The 20,201-nt window shown below is 43.0% G+C and overlaps 1 non-coding gene across 1 annotated transcript; it reads right to left on the bottom strand.

Annotated features, from left to right (window-relative positions):
• Window positions 1-834: 834 nt before the first annotated feature.
• On the bottom strand, window positions 835-1,048 carry LOC132535354 (small nucleolar RNA U3). The gene has a single exon (XR_009547140.1). It is a non-coding gene; the product is annotated as a small nucleolar RNA U3 (small nucleolar RNA).
• Between the last annotated feature and the right edge of the window lie 19,153 nt (window positions 1,049-20,201).

Raw genomic sequence — 20,201 nt, 5'->3', positions numbered from 1 at the left:
AAAAAGAAAGAAAGGAAAGATAAAAGAAAAGGGAGTTGGGCAATAGCGCAGCGGGTTAAAGCCTAAGGACCAGCGTGAGGATGCTGGTTCAAGCCCCCGGATCCCCACCTGCAGGGGAGTCACTTCACAGGCGGTGAAGCAGAAGATTTCTGTGTGTCAGTACATGAGATTAGGACAAGAAAATAGTCACCTACAACAATGGAAAGGGGGGGGGGGAAGCAATTTTTTTAAAGATTTTTTATTTTTATCTTTATTTTTTACCAGAGCACTGCTCAACTCTGGTTTATGGTGGTGTGGGTGATTGAATCTGGGACTCCAGAGCCTCAGGCTTGAGAGTCTCTTTATATAACCATTATGCTATCTACCCCTCATCCACAAGATTTTCTTTTAGGGAGATTATTTTAGTGTAGAAAATACCTTGATAGATTGCTGGAGAGTGGGAAAGACCACCTTGAGGGCACAAGCTGGGAGGAGGCAAAGAAACAAGAGAGATGAGCTTACCTTGCTGCATGGTTTAGCAAAACAACTCGCTTAAGATATGTGCAAGCCCAAGCTCTGTAACACAGAACGAAGTTTCAGTGTTGTTCCCTCTCTGCGGAGAAAATACAAGTCAAAAAAAAAAAAATCTCTGGAGACTGACAACTCCAACGCACCATATTTAGTTGGGTCTGCACGACCATAAAACAGCTAACCTTTAATGCTTTTTTTCAAACATGTGTGTTGATTTAGCTATTCTATGGTTTAAAAAAATCACCAAAAGTTAGCTTAAACACTTAAAACTGCAGAGAATAAGCCTTCAAAAAAGCCTTACTTTGGAACATTTTTAGAATGGAAACCACTCAGAACACACCCTCTCCCTCCTTCCTCTCTTATGAGAGGCAAGAACGGTCATCAAAGGCAGATGGCAATTGCAGATACAACACCAAGAGCCAGCTTCACGCTCAGGAGAGAGTGCTATGTCTCTTCCTCGTGGTTTCGGGTGCCCTACACAACCAGAGGAACTTCTCTAGTAACAAACTATAGAAATGATCCCTGAAAGTATAGTCTTAACTCAAATCTCCGGGACTATGAAAGGCCTATGACAATCACCCATTTCACAGTTGTGGTGAGATAGCGTTGCTTAGCCTGACTTAATTACTAATAGACAGCGAGGTTTTGCCATCAGGCATTTAAAATATTATTATCTACGAGTAGTGTTTTTACATTTTAAATTGAATATGCAATTTTTAAAATAATGTAAAGGACACATTTAATTAGCATAATAGAGAATGATAGCCAATCACAGCCTAAATCTTTAACCCCCTGGAGCCATTCTCTCCATTGTGTTAAAGCAGCCACACCTCCGGAAGCTGGTAATCCTTGACTTTATCTTTGCATGTGGGAACCCCGCTGATCTATACTTGGTCTTAGGGATTCACCCAAGGGCTGCCCTGGCTTTTACCTTGCAGATAACAGGCAGGTTAGACACTGCTGGGACCACGTGGCTGCGGCCGGAAGGGGAACTTGGTGGTTTAATAATCAGCTCTAGAAAACAGAACTTTTCCCATTTTGTATGTTATGTTTGCTCTGCCTATCCACACTTTCTGAATTTTTTCTTTTCTTTTCTTTGCCTCGGGTTATTGCCGGGGTGGGTGCCTGCACCACGAATCCACTGCTCCTAGAGACGATATTTTCCCTTTTGTTACCCTGGTTGTTTTATCATTGCTGTGGTCATTATTATCATTGTTATTGGATAGGACAGAGAGAAATGGAGAGAGAAGGGGAAGACAGAGAGAGGGAGAGAAAGACACCTGCAGACCTGCTTCAGCTCCTGTGAAGCAACTCTCCTGCAGGTGGGGAGCCTGGGGCTCGAACTGGGATTCTTATGCCGTCCCTTGTGCTTTGTGCCACGTTTGCTCAACCCACTGTACTACCGACCGACCCCCACTTTCTGAATTTTTAAGAACTGCCTAATAGCACACAGGACTCGAATCCCACAGGTCACATGTCCAGACATGGACACCATCAATAGTCAGAACTAAAAGCAGTGTTCTGTTTGGGAAAGGAGAAAAAAAAGTCTAGTTTGGTTAAAAAAATATATATATATATATATCTTACTTGTACCAGGTGTCAGAATTCCCTTACCTATAAAGGTCAAAGAATATTCTGTTGTATGTTATCTAGTACAACTTTGAGCTGCTTTAACTTCCTTGGCTATCTGTGAATAGGTGCTGTTGTGAGTATGAATATGTGCGCTCTATTTTTGCATTGTTTTCATAAAATTTTTCCAGATTATATAATTATTTGTTTAGTTTTTAGAATTTTTATTAGTGATTTCATAATGACTAACAAGATTCTAAGGTAACAGGAGGGTGATTCCATACGCGCCCATCACCAGAGTTCCATATCCCCTCCCCTCCATTGGAAGCTTCCCAGTTCCTTACTCCTCTCTGGGAGTCTGAACCAAAAATTCTTTTGGGGGTACAGGAGGTGGGAGGTCTGGTTTCTGTAATTGCCTCTCTGCTGGACATGGGCTTTGGCAGGTTGATTCACACCCTCAGCCTGTTTCTATCTTTCCCTAGTAGGACAGGGCTCTGGGGAGATGGGGCTCCAGGACACCTTAGTGAGGTCATCTGCCCAAAGAACTCAAGTTGGCGTTATGGTAGCATTTGCAACTTGGTGGCTGAAAAGCAGTAAGATATAAAGCAGGACAAATTGTTTAATAATCAGGACCCTAAAGGTAAGAGTATAGCAGATGAGATTTGGGGGCTTCATGTTGGAAGAAGCTAGGAAGTCTATTTTAGGTCTATTCTTAGGGACCCATGACTTTTTTGCCTGAGCCCAACAGCTAACATGCAGGTGGACTAAAAGTATTGCCTGGGAAGATGGTTTAAGAGTTGAGAATAGGCTTAGAAAGCTGGATCAGGGCAGAGAGTATCTCCCAAATATTATATAAATATAATAAACCCCATCGATCTGACCTAGGCCTATTTATTTATTTGTTTGTTTGTTTGTTTATTGCCTCCAGGGCTATCGCTGGGGCTTGGTGCCTGCACCACAAATTCACTGCTTCTGGAGGCCACTTTCCCCATTTTTGTCGCCCTTGTTGTTATTATTGTTATTGTTGTCATTGCTATTATTGTTGTAGGACAGAAAGAGGAGGGGAAGACAGAGAGGGAGAAACAAAGATAGACATCTGCAGACCTGCCTCCTGCTTGTGAAGCAACCCCCCTGCAGGTGGGGAGCTGGGGGCTCAAACCGAGATCCTTAAGCTGGTCTTTGCGCTTCGCACGCTTAACCTGCTGCACTACCGCCCAGCCCCCCTCTATTCATCTTTAAGACAGGAGCCTGTGTAACCTTTGCATCCATTTTGTTTTGAGCTCGCAGTCCATGGTCACAGCTGGGAACATTCTAGGCTGCACTCATTTCAGGACCCGTCTTCCTCGAGTGGCAGGGTATGTTGACCTGGCTTCCCCTTCCTATTTCCACTTGATAAATAAAAAATAAATAAACAAATACAATTAATTGGTTGCTTCCTTCACTTTTGGTAAAGGAAGTTGACTTAGACATGTATCAGCCTACCATCTCCTCCCCCATGAACGTCACTACTTCTGTTACAGATGTGTGCTCATGACCAGAATAAGTGATTTCTTTCTCTCCATTTAAATTCCACTTGATGTGAAGATATTTGAATAATTTAAATTGTGATTGAATAATGATTCTATTTTTTATGTTATGTCTGCTGGAACATTTCCACCCACCGATCTGGCTTAACTGAAGGGTTTATTATAGGATTCTGCTAAATAGTCTTCATTTCAGATGAACATCCACATGGGGAGTCGAGCCGTAGCACAGCGGGTTAAGTGCACATGGCACAAAGTGCAAGGGCCAGTGTAAGGATCCCAGTTCGATCCCTCTGCTCCCCACCTGCAGGAGGTCGCTTCGCAAGCCGTGAGGCAGGTCTGCAGGTGTCTGTCTTTCTCTCCCCCTCTCTGTCTTGCCCTCCTCTCTCCGTTTCCATCTGTCCTATCCAACAATGACAATATCTATGACAACAATAACAACTACAACAAGCACAACAACAAGGGGAACAAAAATAGCCTCCAGGAGCGGTGGATTCGTAGTGCAGGCACCGAGCCCCAGCAATAACCCTGGAGGCAAAAAAAAAAAAAAAAAAAAGATTAACATCCACATAAAGAAAAACTTTACTATTTAATTCTTTCTTTCTTTTTTCTCATTACACCTCCATAGAATTACCTGGGATAGCTCTAAAAGGGTATTGCTTGGTTTTTCCAAGGCCCAGGTGATAGCTTCTCTTAAAAGTCAGTCTTTTCACTTGAACAAAACTTTATTGCTTCTATAACCAAGCATCCTCATGAATTGCTGCATGGAGAATTTGCCAGTAGAGAGTTCAGAAAGTCTGTTCCATTCCTTGAGCATGTGTCCTCAGCATGCCTGATTCTTCCTTCTGCACCTGCTTAATGTGCTAGTAAGATGATCTTTTTCCATATAAAAAGATTGTTGTTGTTGCTGCTGTTGTTGTTGAGTAGGACAGAGAGAAACTGAGAGAGGAGGGGAACACAGAGAGGGGGAGAGAAAGCCACCTGCAGACCTGCTTCACTGCTTGTGAAGCAACTCCCCCCCCACACACACACACAAGTGGGAAGCCAGGAATTCGAAATGGGGTCCTTGAATGGGTCCTTGCGCTTAGTACTATATGCGTTTAACCCAGTGTTTAACCAGGTGGTAACCTGGCCACCTATATTTTTAATTTTATTTCATTGATGTTTATTTTTTGTCAGCAGTGTTATCACTGGAACTCAAGTTCACCACTCCTGGTTGCCAATATATATATATATATTATCTTTATTTATTTATTGGATAGACACAGCTGGAAACTGAGAGGGAAGGGGGTGATAGAGTGAAAGGGATACAGAGACACCTGCAGCCCTGCTTCATCACTCGCGAAGCTTTCCCCCTGCAGGTGGAGACCTGGGGCTCTAACCTGGGTTCTTGCTCACTGTAACATGTGCGCTCAATCAGGTGCACCACCACCTGGCCCTTGGGATTTTTTTTCATTTTTTAAAATATTTATTCCTTTTTGTTGCCCTTGTTTTTTTTTTTTTTTTTTTTTTTTGTCTCCAAGGTTTTTGCCGGGGCTCAGTGCCTACACCACGAATCCACTGCTCCTGGAGGCCATTTTTTCCCTTTTGTTGCCCTGGTTGTTTTACCATTGTTGTGGTTATTATTATCGTTGTTATTGATGTTGTCATTGTTGGATAGGACAGAGAGAAATGGAGAGAGGAGGGGAAGACAGAGAGGGAGAGAAAGACAGACACCTGAAGACCTGCTTCACAGCCTGTGAAGTGACGCCCCTGCAGGTGGGGAGCAGAGGGCTCGAACTGGGATCCTTACACCAGTCCTTGCACTTTGTGCCATGTGTACTTAACCTGCTGCGCTACTGCCCGACTCCCAACTTTTTTTTTTTAATTTTTAATAGGACAAAGAGAAATCAAGATGGATGGAGGAGATAGAGAGGGAGAGAGAGAGAGACACCTGCAGACCTTCTTCACCACTCATGAAACCTACTGCCTGAAGGTGAGGCCCTGGAGCTTGAACCCACATCCTCTCGCACGTTAATTTCTGTGCTCAACCTGCAGCACCACTGCTTCTTCCCTCCCTTATCTTAATAAATATATTTATTATCTTCTAATTTTTTTTTATACCAAAGCAGTACTGGTGCAGGAATTGAACCTGGGGCCTCAGGGCCTCAAGCATGAGAGTCTGTTTGCATAACTATTATGCTGTTTCAATAATAATAATAATAAAATTCTTTTTCTTCCCAGCTATAAATAATAAAGGACTATTCCGGAAAACACAATTGAGAAAAAAAAGAACATACAGGACACTGATTCTTCCAATTGCTATGACATCTTGATGAGGGCTGGAAAAGAGCTCACTGAATTGTGCACTTGTTTTGTCATGTGCTTGAACCGCATTCCAGCCTGGTCACAGAGCTTGGAGGAGCTTTGGTGCTGTGCGATTCCCAGCCCGCCACCACTACCCCGTCACCCCCCCCCCCCCCCATTTCTGCATCTGTCTCCATCTCTATGTCTTCCTTGATTTGATGATGAAAATTCACAGAAGTAGGGAGAAAAGGGCAGGCACTTGGGCCTAGGATATACAGGGCTAGGATTCAGGGTAGGTTAGACCATAAAAACATAGGCTATCCTGGTGAGCGACATAGCAGAGTGGCTATGCAAAAAAAAAAAAAAAAAAAAAAGTCTCAAGGTAGAGGCAGCAGAATTCCAGGTTCACACCCTCATACCACCACAAGCCAGAACTGAACAGTGCTCCAGTAAAAACAAAAAGCCTATAAACGTGGGTTATCAGTCTTCCAAACTGCTTCCAGACAAAAGCTGACCTTGTTTTGGATTATGGCTTTAATACGCTGCAAATTTGGTACCATTAAAAAAACAGACAAACAAAAAAGGGGCCAGGTGGTGGCGCACTTGGCTGAGTCCACATGTTACAGCGTGCAAGGACCCAGGTTCAAATCCCCAGTCCCCACCTGCAGGTGAAGAGCGTTGCAAGTGGTGAAGCAGGGCTGCAGGTGTCTCTCTGTGTCTCTTCTCTTTCTCTCCTTACCCTCTCAATTTCTGGCTGTCTCTATCCAGTAATAAGATAATAAAAAACGAATTAAAAAATATAAAACCAAACCAAACCGAAAAAATAATAATAAACAGAAGTCTATGCCCTTGATGTCTTTCTGTATGAGGAAAAGGTTGGAGTTTTTGCTTGTTTCTGTTTATATGCTGAAGTCTGGATATCCCAATAAATCCTCTGGCAGACTTTTTAGGAGGTCTGAAACCTCACACCCAGTTATGTACGAAGCTGTAGAATTTTTCTAGATAAGACACTTTAACAGGCAAAGGCAGGTACAGATGGGCTATTTTCTTGAATTAAGTCACAAATAAATGACCACAATGTGCCCCAAATCAGAGGACGTACCATCTCTCTCTTTCTCTCTCTTTCTCTCTCTCTCACTCACTCTCTTCCTGCAGTAGATATTGTAGGTTGCTTCTCTAACACTTTGAACTTCCTATCAGTACAGGAAGTCTGGGTTAGTCATATGCTCTCACTCCCACCCTCCCCTCAGACATGTGTCCTGCTGGACTCAGACCAATCTTAAACCCCAACCACAAGAACTGAGTTCTTTTGTTTGGGCATAAACTGGGGCTGAAGTTCCGTCTCTTGCTGGCCACAAGAGGAGGGAGTGAAGACAGGACTTAACAGCAGTTAACCAGCAACCCACCAAGTTAAGAAGCAGCACTGTGGAAGACGGTGTGGGGGGAGGAAGGAAGAGCTCCATGAGTGGAAACTCCATTAGCTAGGTTGTCAGATCTAATGTGTCAATTTTGAGGGCGGTACTAACTCAAGACTTAAGATTCCTTGAGTCAATAAATTGCTCTTGTTATTTTACCTATTGGGAGCTGTGTTTTCTGTTCCACTTACTTTGACAACTTGACCTGAGGAAACTTGACTTGCATATCACCTTTTCCATGACTTCCATGATTACTTCAGCTAGAAGGCATGACATTTTAAAAATATATATATATATATTTTTTTCTTTTTATTGGATGGGACAGAGAGAACTTGAGAGATGAGAGGGAAATAAAGATGGAGAGAGACAGAGAGACGCCTGCTGACCTGCTTCACTGCTTGTGAAGTGACGGCCCTGCAGGTGGGGAACCCAGGGTTGGAACTGGGGTCCTTGTGGGTCCATGTGCTTGGTACTATGTGTGTCAACACCCCGTTGGCATGACTCTTTCTAAAGCCCTTTGTTCTCCCCTCTCACAAAGTGTAAATGCCCCCCAGCTACTCTGTACACAACTCCTTTTGTTTCCTTGGGATACCTCACTATTAGCTGGTGTTCCATGGCTTTGAAATAGAACGCTGGCCTCACTTCAACACTGGGTCTGTCACTACAATCAAATTAACAGAGTGAAAGAGACCAGCAAGAGAGTGCCTGTTGCTCAGAAGAAGTGTGAGTTTCACAGGTTCTGTTTTCATACCTGACTGCATTTTTTCTATCACCTGGTGTGCTTTTTTTTTTTTTATCTTTATTTATTGTATAGAGTCAGTCAGAAATCAAAAAGGAAGGGGGAGAGAGAGAAAGAGAAAGACACCTACAGCCCTGCTTCATGACTCACAAAGATTTCCCCCTGCAGGTAGGGGCTTGGGACCAGGGGCTTGAACCTGGGTCCTTGCACATTGCTCAAACAGGTACACCACCACCTGCCCTCCCAACCTGTATTGGGTGGGGGATGGTTCAAGATGAGTGATATTTATCACTAAGTGACAATAAATTGGGCATAAGATCACACACACAGAGGGAGAGAGAAAGAGAGAGAGAGAGAGAGAAGGGGCTTTAATAGTAAAGGAACTGAGAGGCCTTGATGTATCTCTAGGTGGATAGAATGATTTGAAAAAGTCAGAGCAGGAAGCCTTACAGTTCAGAGGGCAGGGGAAAACAGCTTGGGGGAAGTGATGGTTTCTGGGTTGGGATATAAAAAAGAATAATGGGGGGGCCGGGTGGTGGCATACCTGGTTGAGCATACATGTTATTGTATGCAAGGACCTGGGTTCAAGTCCCTGGTCCCCACTTGCAAGGGGGGAAACTTTGTAAGTGTTGAAGCAGTGTTGCAGGTGTCTATCTTCCCCTTCTCTCAATTTTTTCTTTATCCAATAAACAAAACAAAATAAAATAAGCAAATAAATTTACTGAAACTCTCTTACGTAAAGACTGGTGGTAGCAAAAGGCTGTAAGCGACTCCCACAGATGATGGGGAATTAGAGTTTGTCCTAGCAGAGGCTGAATAGCCTGCCTGGTTGTCTCGTGAAGGAACTGTCTCTTTGGGCCAGACTATCTGTGGACACCTGACACCTGAGGCATATTCATTGGTCACCTGCCCCTAGTTATTCTTTCTCAAGTGAAATTTTCTGGGTGATCCTTTAGGTTCACTTCCACGTGTTTACAGGTAACCTATAAAGGAAATGGACCTTCGAAAGGGTAGGGGAAACCCTAGTTACATACCCATATGAATCTTCATCATTCTTTGTTCATACATAAAATGGAACACCGGACAGTGACTAGCTATTGAAATAAACAGAACAAAGACGATGGGTTCATATGAACAGTGGCTCCATGAGAGTTTAAATAAGTTGAAGAGACAGAGATTCAAAGAAATGTAGCAGACAGGTTTCTTCTGTAGCATCACATGTGCCAGAGTGATACTCTGGCTCTCTCTCTCTCCCCCCCCCTTCTCTTTCTCTTTAATAAGTTAGTCTTGTTTAAAAATCTTTTTCTTGGGAGTTGGGCTGTAGTGCAGCAGGTTAAGCACAGGTGGCGCAAAGCACAAGGACCAGCATAAGGATCCTGGTTCGAACCCCGGCTCCCCACCTGCAGGGTAGTCGCTTCACAGGCGGTGAAGCAGGTCTGCAGGTGTCTGTCTTTCTCTCCTCCTCTCTGTCTTCCCCTCCTCTCTCCATTTCTCTCTGTCCTATCCAACAACGACAATAACTACAACAATAAAACAACAAGGGCAACAAAAGGGAATAAATAAATAAAATAAATATAAAAATCTTTTTCTCCAGAGAAAGTTGAGTGACCATTGTATCTATTAAACAGGATCACGAAACTATACAAATAATCAATAAAAGGATAAGTCGATAAATTATATTTACTTCTTTTTTATGATTCTTAATTTTTTATTTATTTTTAATTTTTTAAGATATTTATTTTCCCTTTTGTTGCCCTTGTTTTTTTTTTTAATTGTTGTTGTAACTACTGTTGTTATTGATGTTGTCGTGGTTAGATAGGACAGAGAGATGGAGAGAGGAGGGGAAGACAGAGAGGGGTAGAGAAAGACAGATACCTGCAGACCTGCTTCACCGCCTGTGAAGCGACTACCCTGCAGGTGGGGAATCAGGGGCTCGAACCAGGATCCTTACAAAGGCCCTTGTGCTTTGCGCCATGTGTGCTTAACCCACTGCGCCACCACCTGATTCCTTCTTTCTTTTCCGCCTTCTCCTCCCCTCCCCCTCCCCCTCCTCCGCTGCCTCCTCCTCTTCCTTCTTCTTCTTCGTAGCATGGGCTAACCAGCTAGAGTAGAAGATCAGGTGAAGCAGATACCAGCTGCTCCGGCTGAGGTTAGACCAGTCAATCCTGAGTCAATTTGTGCCAGCTAGCCACAGATGCATGGTCTAACAAGACCAGCAAAAGAATCTATCAGTTGAGGCCAGCTCAGTTTCCCTACTCTTAGAATCACGAGCTAGATGCTTTTTTTATTAAGCCTTTACATTTGAAAATATTTTATTGTGTACTGAAATAAATGACAGATTTCGTAATCATATAGAAATAGGGGCACACAACTTGACTACCTCAAGATTTCTGTCCCCTAGACGATAGCCTTAAGCTTTGAATAAAAACATTTTCTCTGAGAAAAGTAAAGAAGTAAATAAATAATATATAGTAAGATTTCTAGATCCCCATCCAGATTTATTGAGCTCATCCTTAAAAGTAAGTCGAGATTTTGTGTCTAAAGATCTTCACAGTAAAACAAACAAACAAACAAACAAAAACTATGGTGATTGTCAGAGGAGGTGGGGCATGAATGGGGAGAGGTTGAGGGTTCTTTCTAGTTGATGTGATGACACAGGAACTTTTTTTCCATTTTTGCCCAAATGTATTGTGCTTTCAACCATCCATTTTGAAAGGAATCTGGGATCATTAAAAGAAAAATAAACTTTCTTTTTTTTCCCTGCCACTAGATTTATTGATAGAGCTTTCTGGTGATCACTTTTTCCTTTATTTTTTTCCTCTCTCTTTCTCTTCTCTTCTTTTTCTTTCTTTCTTTTTTTTCTCTCTCTCCTTTTTGACAGGTTAGAGACAAATTGAAAGGGAAGGGGGAGATAGAGAAGGAAAGAGACAGAGAGATGCCTGCCATACTGTTTTACCACTTGTGAAGCTTCCTCTTTCTCTTTTTTTAAATGTTTATTTATTTTCTCTTTTGTTGCCCTTGTTGCTTTTTATTGTTGTTTTTATTGATGTCATCATTGTTAGATAGGACAGAGACAAATGGAGAAAGGAAAAGACGGGGGGGGGGGAGATAGACACCTGCAGACCTGCTTCACCACCTAAGAAGTGACTCCCCTGCAGGTGGGGGGGGGGGGCTCGAACTGGGATCCTTATGCTGGTCCTTGTGCTTCGCACCATATGCGCTTAACCCGCTGCACTGCCACCGGACTCCCAAAGCCTCCTTTCTTTAGGTGGGCATCAGAGGCTTGAACTGGTGTGTTTCTGAGCATGATGACATGTGCACTCTATTGGGGGCACCACTGTGCAGTTCGAAACTGTCTTTAAGTGTTGATCTGATGTCTAATTTTCATCTACTTTCACTCAGAGGGGAAGATAAAAACATCTGTGGCCTGTCATCTACATCTGTGTCTTTTATCCTTCTGATCACATTTTGTACCATTATTCCATCCTGCAAACAGTTATATACATTGATTCAAAGTCTCCCAGTTGATCAGAATTTGTGAGGACAAATATATATACACTTGGTCACATCAAGAAAAACATAGAATTCTGGGGCAGAGCTATAGTGACCTAGTCTTGGGAAAAACAAATATTTCACATCTGGGATATCTGGTAAAGAAAAAAAATCAGTCAGAAGGATGGCAGTTAAGTATGGACAGCAAGAACCAAAGGAGGAAGACTGAGACTCAAGTAGACACAGTACCGTGTTGCTGGTTGTCACTACATCTATAATTGCTTAAATCCATGCAGAGCATTTATTCATTTATATTTTTACTCCCTCCCCCCCACCCCCAGAGCATCACTCAGCTCTGGCTTATGGTTTCTTCTTCTTCTAGCGTTTGCCCTTCTTCCGTAGCCAGTCAACAGCGTCAGGTTGAGCCTGATGTCAAGTTTCGAGACCTCCTTTGAATCTGGAGAGGTGGCAGTCGTTGACTATGTGGGTCATAGTCTGTCTGGAGCCGCAGGGGCAGTTCGGGTCGTCTCTGGCTCCCCAGCGATGGAACATAGCGGCGCACCGGCCATGGCCTGTTCGATAGCGATTGAGGAGGGCCCGATCATAACGTGCCAGGTCAAAGCCGGGTTGACGCTTACAGGGGTCTGTGATGAGGTGTTTGTTCTTGACCTCAGCTGACTGCCAACTCTGTTTCCAAGAGTCTGGAACAGAGAAGTTCAGTGTAGGCGTAGGGGACCAGATTGGGTGACGAGACGTCAAGCGTTGGACAGGGTGGGCGAAGATATCCGCGTATATTGGCAGGTCCGGTCGAGCGTAGACGTGGGAAATGAACTTAGATGATGCCGCATCCTGACGAATATCTGGCGGGGCGATGTTGCTAAGAACTGGCAGCCATGGAACCGGGGTGGAACGGATGGTTCCAGAAATTATCCTCAGGGAGGAATATAATTTGGAATTGACCAAGTGGACATGGGGGCTACGGAACCATACTGGTGATGCTGAGGATTGAACCTGAGACTTCTGTGCCTCAGACATGAATGTCTTTTTTGCATAAACACTACGTAGTCTCCTCAGCCCTATGTAGCAGATTTAAAGGACCCAGGTGGAACCACTGAGGAATCAACTGGCTTAAGCAAAAGAGCTTGGAAGTATTGTTTAGAGCTGTGGGAACTACAGGCTCTTGAGTGAACCTCATGGGGCCCACTAGGGAAACCAGCGAACTGAATGTTGCAGAACGTTGTACGTAGACAGCAGGGAAGTCAACCAAACTCCAAGATGCCCCGGATGCCATACAGACCTTGGTGAAAACTGACTTGGACTCCACAGTCAAAGAAAGCTTCCTCTCCCCTCTCTCCCTCCCATGTACATAATATTACATCATTGCTTCAGATCTCCTCCCCTCCCCCAGAACTCAGTTACAAAGCAGAACCTAGCACCACCTACTGACCAATAGCAGAAGCCAGCATAGGTCAAAGCTAGGACAACAGTAGCTCTGGAAAATAACACAGATACAGAGATCTTCTTCTTCTAGCGTTTGCCCTTCTTCCGTAGCCAGTCAACAGCATCAGGTTGAAAGCTGTGAGGAGCTGCTTGTTGCTGGCTTTGAAAGTGACTGGGATCCATGTGGATTCAGTCGGCTCAGAGGGGAAAAATTAAGAAATACATTGTCAGGAAATCTGAAGAAATGCAAAGCTCTCAATTCAATATGGAGAAATAGATCAAGAAAGAAATCCATACCCTTGGAGATTCACTTTATGGGAAAATGGAAAAATATTAAAAGAGTGCTATAGAGTATGCAGGACACTGAAGACATTCCAGTAGCAAATAGCATGTCAAGGAAGCAGACTTAACCATGTAGAAGAGAGAACATTAGGAATAAATGACAGTTACCACACTGCTTGACTTCTTAAGTTTTTATATAATAATATCGTAAATGTTTAATGTTGGTCTATAGAATTATGAGATTTCAGGGGTAGAGTTTCACACTTCCACATATGTATGTGTAACTTGCTGAACTTGCCACCAAAATGTCTATTTCCCCCTTTTTCTTTCTAATAACCATTATTGTTCTCACAAAGTCAAAGAAATAGTTTGGCCGTCTTTGTTTTTTGAAAGTTCATTCCTTTAGTTAACTATGTCCCACAAATGAGTGAAAACACCTGGAAGTTGTCTTTTCTCTCTTCCTTAAGTGTAATCACCTGCAGTGCCATTCATTTTAATCCAAAGTGACATAATATATTTTTAAAGAGAGACAGGAATTGAGAGGGAGGGGAGGAGGAGACGGAGAAAAAGGGACAGATAGCTGCAACACTACTTGTGAAGCTTCTGCTGCCGCAGGTGGGGGTTGAGGGCTTGGACTTTTATTTTAGTGGCATTGGAACAAATTGACATCTTCACTGGTAGTGGACTCTGGGGCAAGATACCAGCATAAATGTTACAAGCAACACTTAGCTCTTTTCAGGAGTTTAGATACTGGGCATTCAATGGACATGTAATATCAATGAATAAATACAGCATCATCTGAAACATCTGAATTTGCCCTGGGAGGAAGCTGAGTTCTTCAGTACTGATGAGATATGGTAACATCACCGCCATCCAGTGACATCTCTTTGTACATCCTTATCTCCTTTTGGTTAAGAGATAAGAGTTTTTAGAGGGATAAATGTTGATGAAGATGACCAGAGAGCTCTGAACTGCAGTTCCATCAGGACTCAGGGGTGGGGGGAGGGGAGATGGAAGGACATTAAGAAGTAGTAGGTGTGACTTAGAAAGGAGGAGAAGGGGAGTCGGGCAGTAGTGCAGTGGGTTAAGCGCATGTGGCATGAAGCACAAGGACCAGCCTAAGGATCCCGGTTCGAGTCCCAGTCCCCCACCTGCAGGGAAGTCACTTCACAGACAGTGAAACAGGTCTGCAGGTGTCTATCTTTCTCTCCCCCTCTCTGTTTTCCCCTCCCCTCTCCATTTCTCTCTGTCCTATCCAACATGACATCAATAACAACAACAACAATAACTACAACAATAAAAGAAACAAGGGCAACTAAAGGGAATAAATAAATAAATATTTAAAAAAAAAGAAAGGAAGAGAAGGCAGGACCACAGGAAAAAAATGGTCAAATATCTACAAATACAGATATTTATAGGATAATTATGGGATATTCCTAGGTATAGGAATAATAGTCAACTCATATCTGTGATCTTGGGAGAACTACTACAGTTTTGTGCTCTGGGAGGTGGTGTAATAGTGTTAGACTCTCAAGCATGAGGTCCCAAGTTCAATCCCCGGCAGCACATGTGTCAGAGTGATGTCTGGTTCTTTCTCTACTCCTATTCCTCATTAATAAATAAAATATTTACAAAAAGAACTACTGAAGTTTCCAGTGGAGGAAATGGGTGGTGGGAAAGGTGTGGAATCATACCCCGTTATAATTTTGTAAACCAATATGAAATTGTTAATACAAATTTAAAAAAAGAGGTAGAGTCTTTTTCTACCCCAAGAAACTGGACACTTTGTATCTTATTATGAATAATATCTTATACCAGAGTGATGATGGTGAGTCATAGGTCTGGGCTGTACCTATGTCACCTTCTTGGAAACCTTGGCTACACTGTATGGAAAAGCTCAGATTGACTGGAGGGGAAAAACAAACAAACTTCTGGAGAGTGAGGCCCAGGAAAGTGCCCCCATCAATGTAATGTAATCAACATAGATAACTCATGTAAATAAGTCACTTGAAATCATCCAGTCCTAGCTGGGAGGTCAGTAGAAGAACTGTTTGTCTGAGCTCCTTCCCAACTCTTATCTTATGGAATTATTGGGAAGGGGGGTATTTATGGTATCAAAAACACCAAACTTTGCGGCTGTTTTCCTAGGCACTGAGTATGAATATACTTCTGAAATCTTCAACCAGGCTACACCAGTTTCCTGAGAACTTGTCTACCTGTATCTTGATAGAAGAAATCACCTTCACTGATACAAAACTAAAGTTTGGAAAGCCCTGTTGATAATACACAAAGACAATGGAGCTCTTCTAACTGAGTGACTCACACAGCTTCTGTGACTGGTGAACTGTCTTTACAGCTCACTGAACGGATGTGGTGAAGAAACAGAAGACAAAATAAACATTTCCTGATATTTGCCTCGTGGACCTTCGTGGACCCTCTCCGCGGTCAGACCTGGTCAGCTAACCCACTGTTATGCACCAGAGGTGGGGCCAAAGAGGTCCAGACCAAGGGCATCAGGGGTGAGCGCGCTGAGATCTCTCTCTCGCTCTCTGGAGACCACGGCAAGAGACAGAATCAGAGATCACTCAGGATACCATTGCGGGGAATAGGACATGTATTGTGCAGCAGAGCAGAGTTTTTAAAGGGTGGTAGGGGGGAGCAATGGCGAGGAGAGGTCTGTTAAGGGATACCTTATATGGTCAAGACAGCAGGGGGTAGAGAAATGGTGAGGGTCTTTCCAGTAACCTTTGGGTAAGTGGTCCAGCTACTTTGGGGAATGAGGAAGTGAAACCACCAGCTAGCACAGAAGGGATGTGGATTCCTGCAGGAGAGAGAGGGACTGGGACCTGTTTGGCAGGTTCCTTCTTGCCCAGCCCATAGAGGCTAGAAGCCCCTGGAGAGACAGACAGAAGGCCTGCGCCTCCCAGGCATCCAGGGGTTCCCCCTTGCAGGGTCCGCACATGCTTACCTTGGCTTATGCAAGGTCCCACACTTGATGACAGGCTGACTCTGCTTGGCTGGGAGGGGAGGGGCCCAGGATGATCAGAATTCATCTCTGGGCCACCAGGTCAAGTGGGTACTAATCAGGAAAAATGTTTGGCTATTAAATGCTCCATTGGTTTCTTAAAATGTAACCCGGTGTGTCATAAATTTGGATTAGCCATAGAAAATCAATCTTTACCATATGCAAATTAAAGATGAAATGAGATTCTCCCTGTGATGCTCTGCTGAGCCGCTATCAGTTACGTCACTTAACCAGTGTCCAATCCGCTTCCATTTTTTGCGTCATTTTGTGACTTGAAGCCAGTTATCTCTCAGTTTCTGGTCAGAGGATTCGAGGCTTTTCATTAGCAAGCTGTTGACTTTGTTTCATTTGCCCAGTACAGAGTCAACTGCCCCAGGGAGTGAACTTGCTGCCTTGGCCCTGAAACCATCTCCCTAAAACTGGATATTGATCTTGATATTCTTACATTCTCTCCCTCTCTCTCTCTGTGTGTGTGTTGTGTGTGTGTGCGTGTGTGTGTGTGTATGAGAGAGAGAGAGAGAAAATGTGTGTATACAGATATATGTTCTAGAAATTCTAGTAACATGTCTACTGGGACATGTTACATGTGTGTGTTGAGGAAGTTAATTTTTCCATCAAAAATAAAATGTCATATGTATAAGTCATTTTCCCCAAGTCTATGGAGTGATGAAGCCTTGTGATCAGACATCTCAGAACTGGACTGAATATTTGGGATTAGGATGGCAGAAGGCAGGCAAGTTCCTTTTGCCACTTCCTAAACAGCTGTGTTCTAGCCCTTACAAATCACTGCAGCATGTAACTAAGTACCTGTAGGGAAATAGAGCAAGAGCACTGATGACTCCCCAAGGGAATAGAAAGCGAGCTTTAAGTCCCACCAGCCGCTGGCTACTCAAGAACTTAACAACACTCTGTCTTGCGATAGGATGCAGCTAATTAGCCAGGGAACTGACTAGCATGAATGGGATGGAATGGGCTGGAATGGAATGATTAATGATAATAAATTCTGTATACTACTTCGTAGTTTGCTGGAAACTCACAATTAATTAATCTCACTTGATCCTCTCAACAGCCATATGCTGGTGGTATTATTATCCCATTTTACAATGTGGGAACTGAAATGACTAAATTAACACAAGAACAACTTGAAAAAAGTAGATGCCACCTGACCCGTTGTCCTATTTTAGAAATTGTTCTTGAGAAAATAAGAAGTCCAGTGGTAAAGACATTTATGAGGGACTGGGTAGTGGCACACATGGTTGAGCACACACATTGCAGTACTCAGGTACCCAGGTTCAAGCCCCAGATCCCCTCCTGTAGGGGGACAGCTTCACAAGTGGTGAAGCAGGGCTGCAGGTGTCTCTCTCTGTCTCTTTCCCTTTTTATCTCCACCTCTCCTCTCAATTTCTCTGTGTCTCTATCCAATAATAAATAAAAATAGGGGCCAGGTGGTGGCACACCTGGTTAAGCACACACATTACATTGCACAAGGACCGAGGTTCAAGCCCTTAGTCCCCACCTGTAGGAGGAATGGTGAAACCTTTTTTTAAATTTTAAAAAATTTTCTTTCTTTATTTATTGGATAGAGACAGCCAGAAATCGAGAGGGAAGGGAGGGATAGAGAGGGTGAGAGACAGAGAGACACCTGCAGCACTGCTTCACCACTTGTGAAGCTTTCCCCTTGCAGGTGGGGAGTAGGGACTTGAACCTGGGTCCTTGTGCATTATAACATGTGCACTCAACCAGGTGCGCCACCACCTGGCCCCCAAATGAAATATTCTAAGCAATTAATAATGGCTGGAGCTATTCCATAAGATTGATGATTTTTCTCCTCTCTTTATTTTCTCTACTTTCAGAACCATGGTGTACATATATCATAATTATAATACTAAGTTATTATTATACAATAATAGTAGTGTAGCACATGTTTTAATGTTGGCTCGCTCCTGAGATGTTTGTAAAAACCAGAGAACTAAGCTGTCTGAGGTGCTTGGAGTGCTTTTGAAAGTCAGAGTAAACATATGCCAAACATGGTTACTTTATCAAACCCACTTTGACCATTTCTAACTAAATTTTCTTTAACAAGATAAACAAGATTCCACAGGGTCTGGTAATGGTCCGTCTGTGAGATCACTGGATATATGGTTCATCCCAGCAATTTTCTATACTTATCTTCCTTATCCTTCACAAAGTACAGTCAGTGTTTGGGAAAATGGTTTGTGAGACTTAGTAAATTGCTAGGTAAAATATTTCCTTGGATAATGGTGTGTCTGACACTTTAAACATCTGAAACCCTCTGAGTTATTACATCTCCGGTAGAGGAGGTCAGATAATGCCTCTGGAGATGGCTCTTATTAGGGGAGTTTTGGCTGATGTAAAGTAGGAGGCAGAAGGAGAGGAAAATGGCAGGCAGGCTGCAAATGTAGAATTCTAAACAGATATTTAGAGAGAATTTCCAAACAAGAGGCAGAGTCCCTGCTTCTATCAAAACGGAGGGAAGCAAATTGATTCTGCAAGGAAAAAGTCTTGCCTTCGTGAGGAGACTTCTAATAAGGACTAAATTCCATTTCTTGACTTTTTTTTCTTGTCAAATAGTTTTTAGGGCTATAATTTTAGCGTTTTTAATGTGGTTACATTTAAGTAGTAAAGTGTGGTTTTTTTTTTTTAAATCATGAAACTCATTTGGAGTGTGATAGAATTTTACATCTAATTATTTAATCACCTGGAAAATATTCTTTTTCTTTAATTAACCAGTGGTAAATATTAGCAATTTCATTCATTATCATTCTTGTCACCATTTTCCAATATATATTTTTAAATTCTTTTTTTTTTTTTAATTTTTTATTTAAGAAAGGATTAGTGAACAAAGGCATAAGGTAGGAGGGGTACAACTCCACACAATTCCCACCACCCAATCCCCATAACCCACCCTCTTCCATGATAGCCTTCCCATTCTCTAGCCCTCTGGGAGCATGGACCCAGGGTCGTTGAGAGTTGCAGAAGGTAGAGGGTCTGGCTTCTGTAATTGCTTCCCCGCTGAACATGGGCGCTGACTGGTCGGTCCATACTCCCAGTCTGCCTCTCTCTTTCCCTAGTAAGGTGTGTCTCTGGGGAATCTGAGCTCCAGGACATATTGGTGGGGTCTTCAATCCAGGGAAGGTAGCCAGCATCCTGGTGGCATCTGGAACCTGGTGATTGAAAAGAGAGTTAACATACAAAGCCAAACAATTTGTTGAGCAATCATGGATCCCAAGTTTGGAATAGTGGAGAGGAAGTGTTAGGAATGAAAGTGAATTTCATTCATTATCATTCTTGTCACCATTTTCCAATATATATTTTTAAATTCTTTTTTTAAAAAATTTATATTTATTTTCCCTTTTGTTGCCCTGTTGTTTAACATTGTGGTTATTATTGTTGTTGTTGTTGATGTCACTGTTGTTGGATAGGACAGAGAGAAATGGAAAGAGGAGGGGAAGACAGAGGGGGAGAGAAAGACAGACACCTGCAGACCTGCTTCACCACTTATGAAGTGACCCCCCTGCAGGTGGGGAGCTGGGAACTGGAACATGGATCCTGATGCTGGTCCCTGCACTTTCCACCATGTGCTAAGGCTTAACCCACTGCACCACCATCTAGCTCCCGAGATCACCATTATTATTATTTTTAAAAAATATTTTATTTATTTATTAATAAGAAAGATAGGAGGAGAGAGGGGGAGAACCAGACATCACTCTGATACATGTGCTGCCGGGGGTTGAACTCAGGACCTCATGCTTGAGAGTCCAGTACCTTAGCCACTTGCGCCACCTCAAGACCACTTATTATTATTTATTTATTTTCCTTTTTGTTGCCCTTTTTGTTGTTGTCATTGTTGTTGGATAGGACAGAGAGAAGTGGAGAGAGGAGGGGAAGACAGAGATGGG

The sequence above is a fragment of the Erinaceus europaeus genome, chromosome 21, assembly GCF_950295315.1.
Source record: "Erinaceus europaeus chromosome 21, mEriEur2.1, whole genome shotgun sequence".
Lineage (NCBI taxonomy): Eukaryota > Metazoa > Chordata > Mammalia > Eulipotyphla > Erinaceidae > Erinaceus > Erinaceus europaeus.
This window is presented reverse-complemented; position numbering and strand designations above follow the sequence as displayed.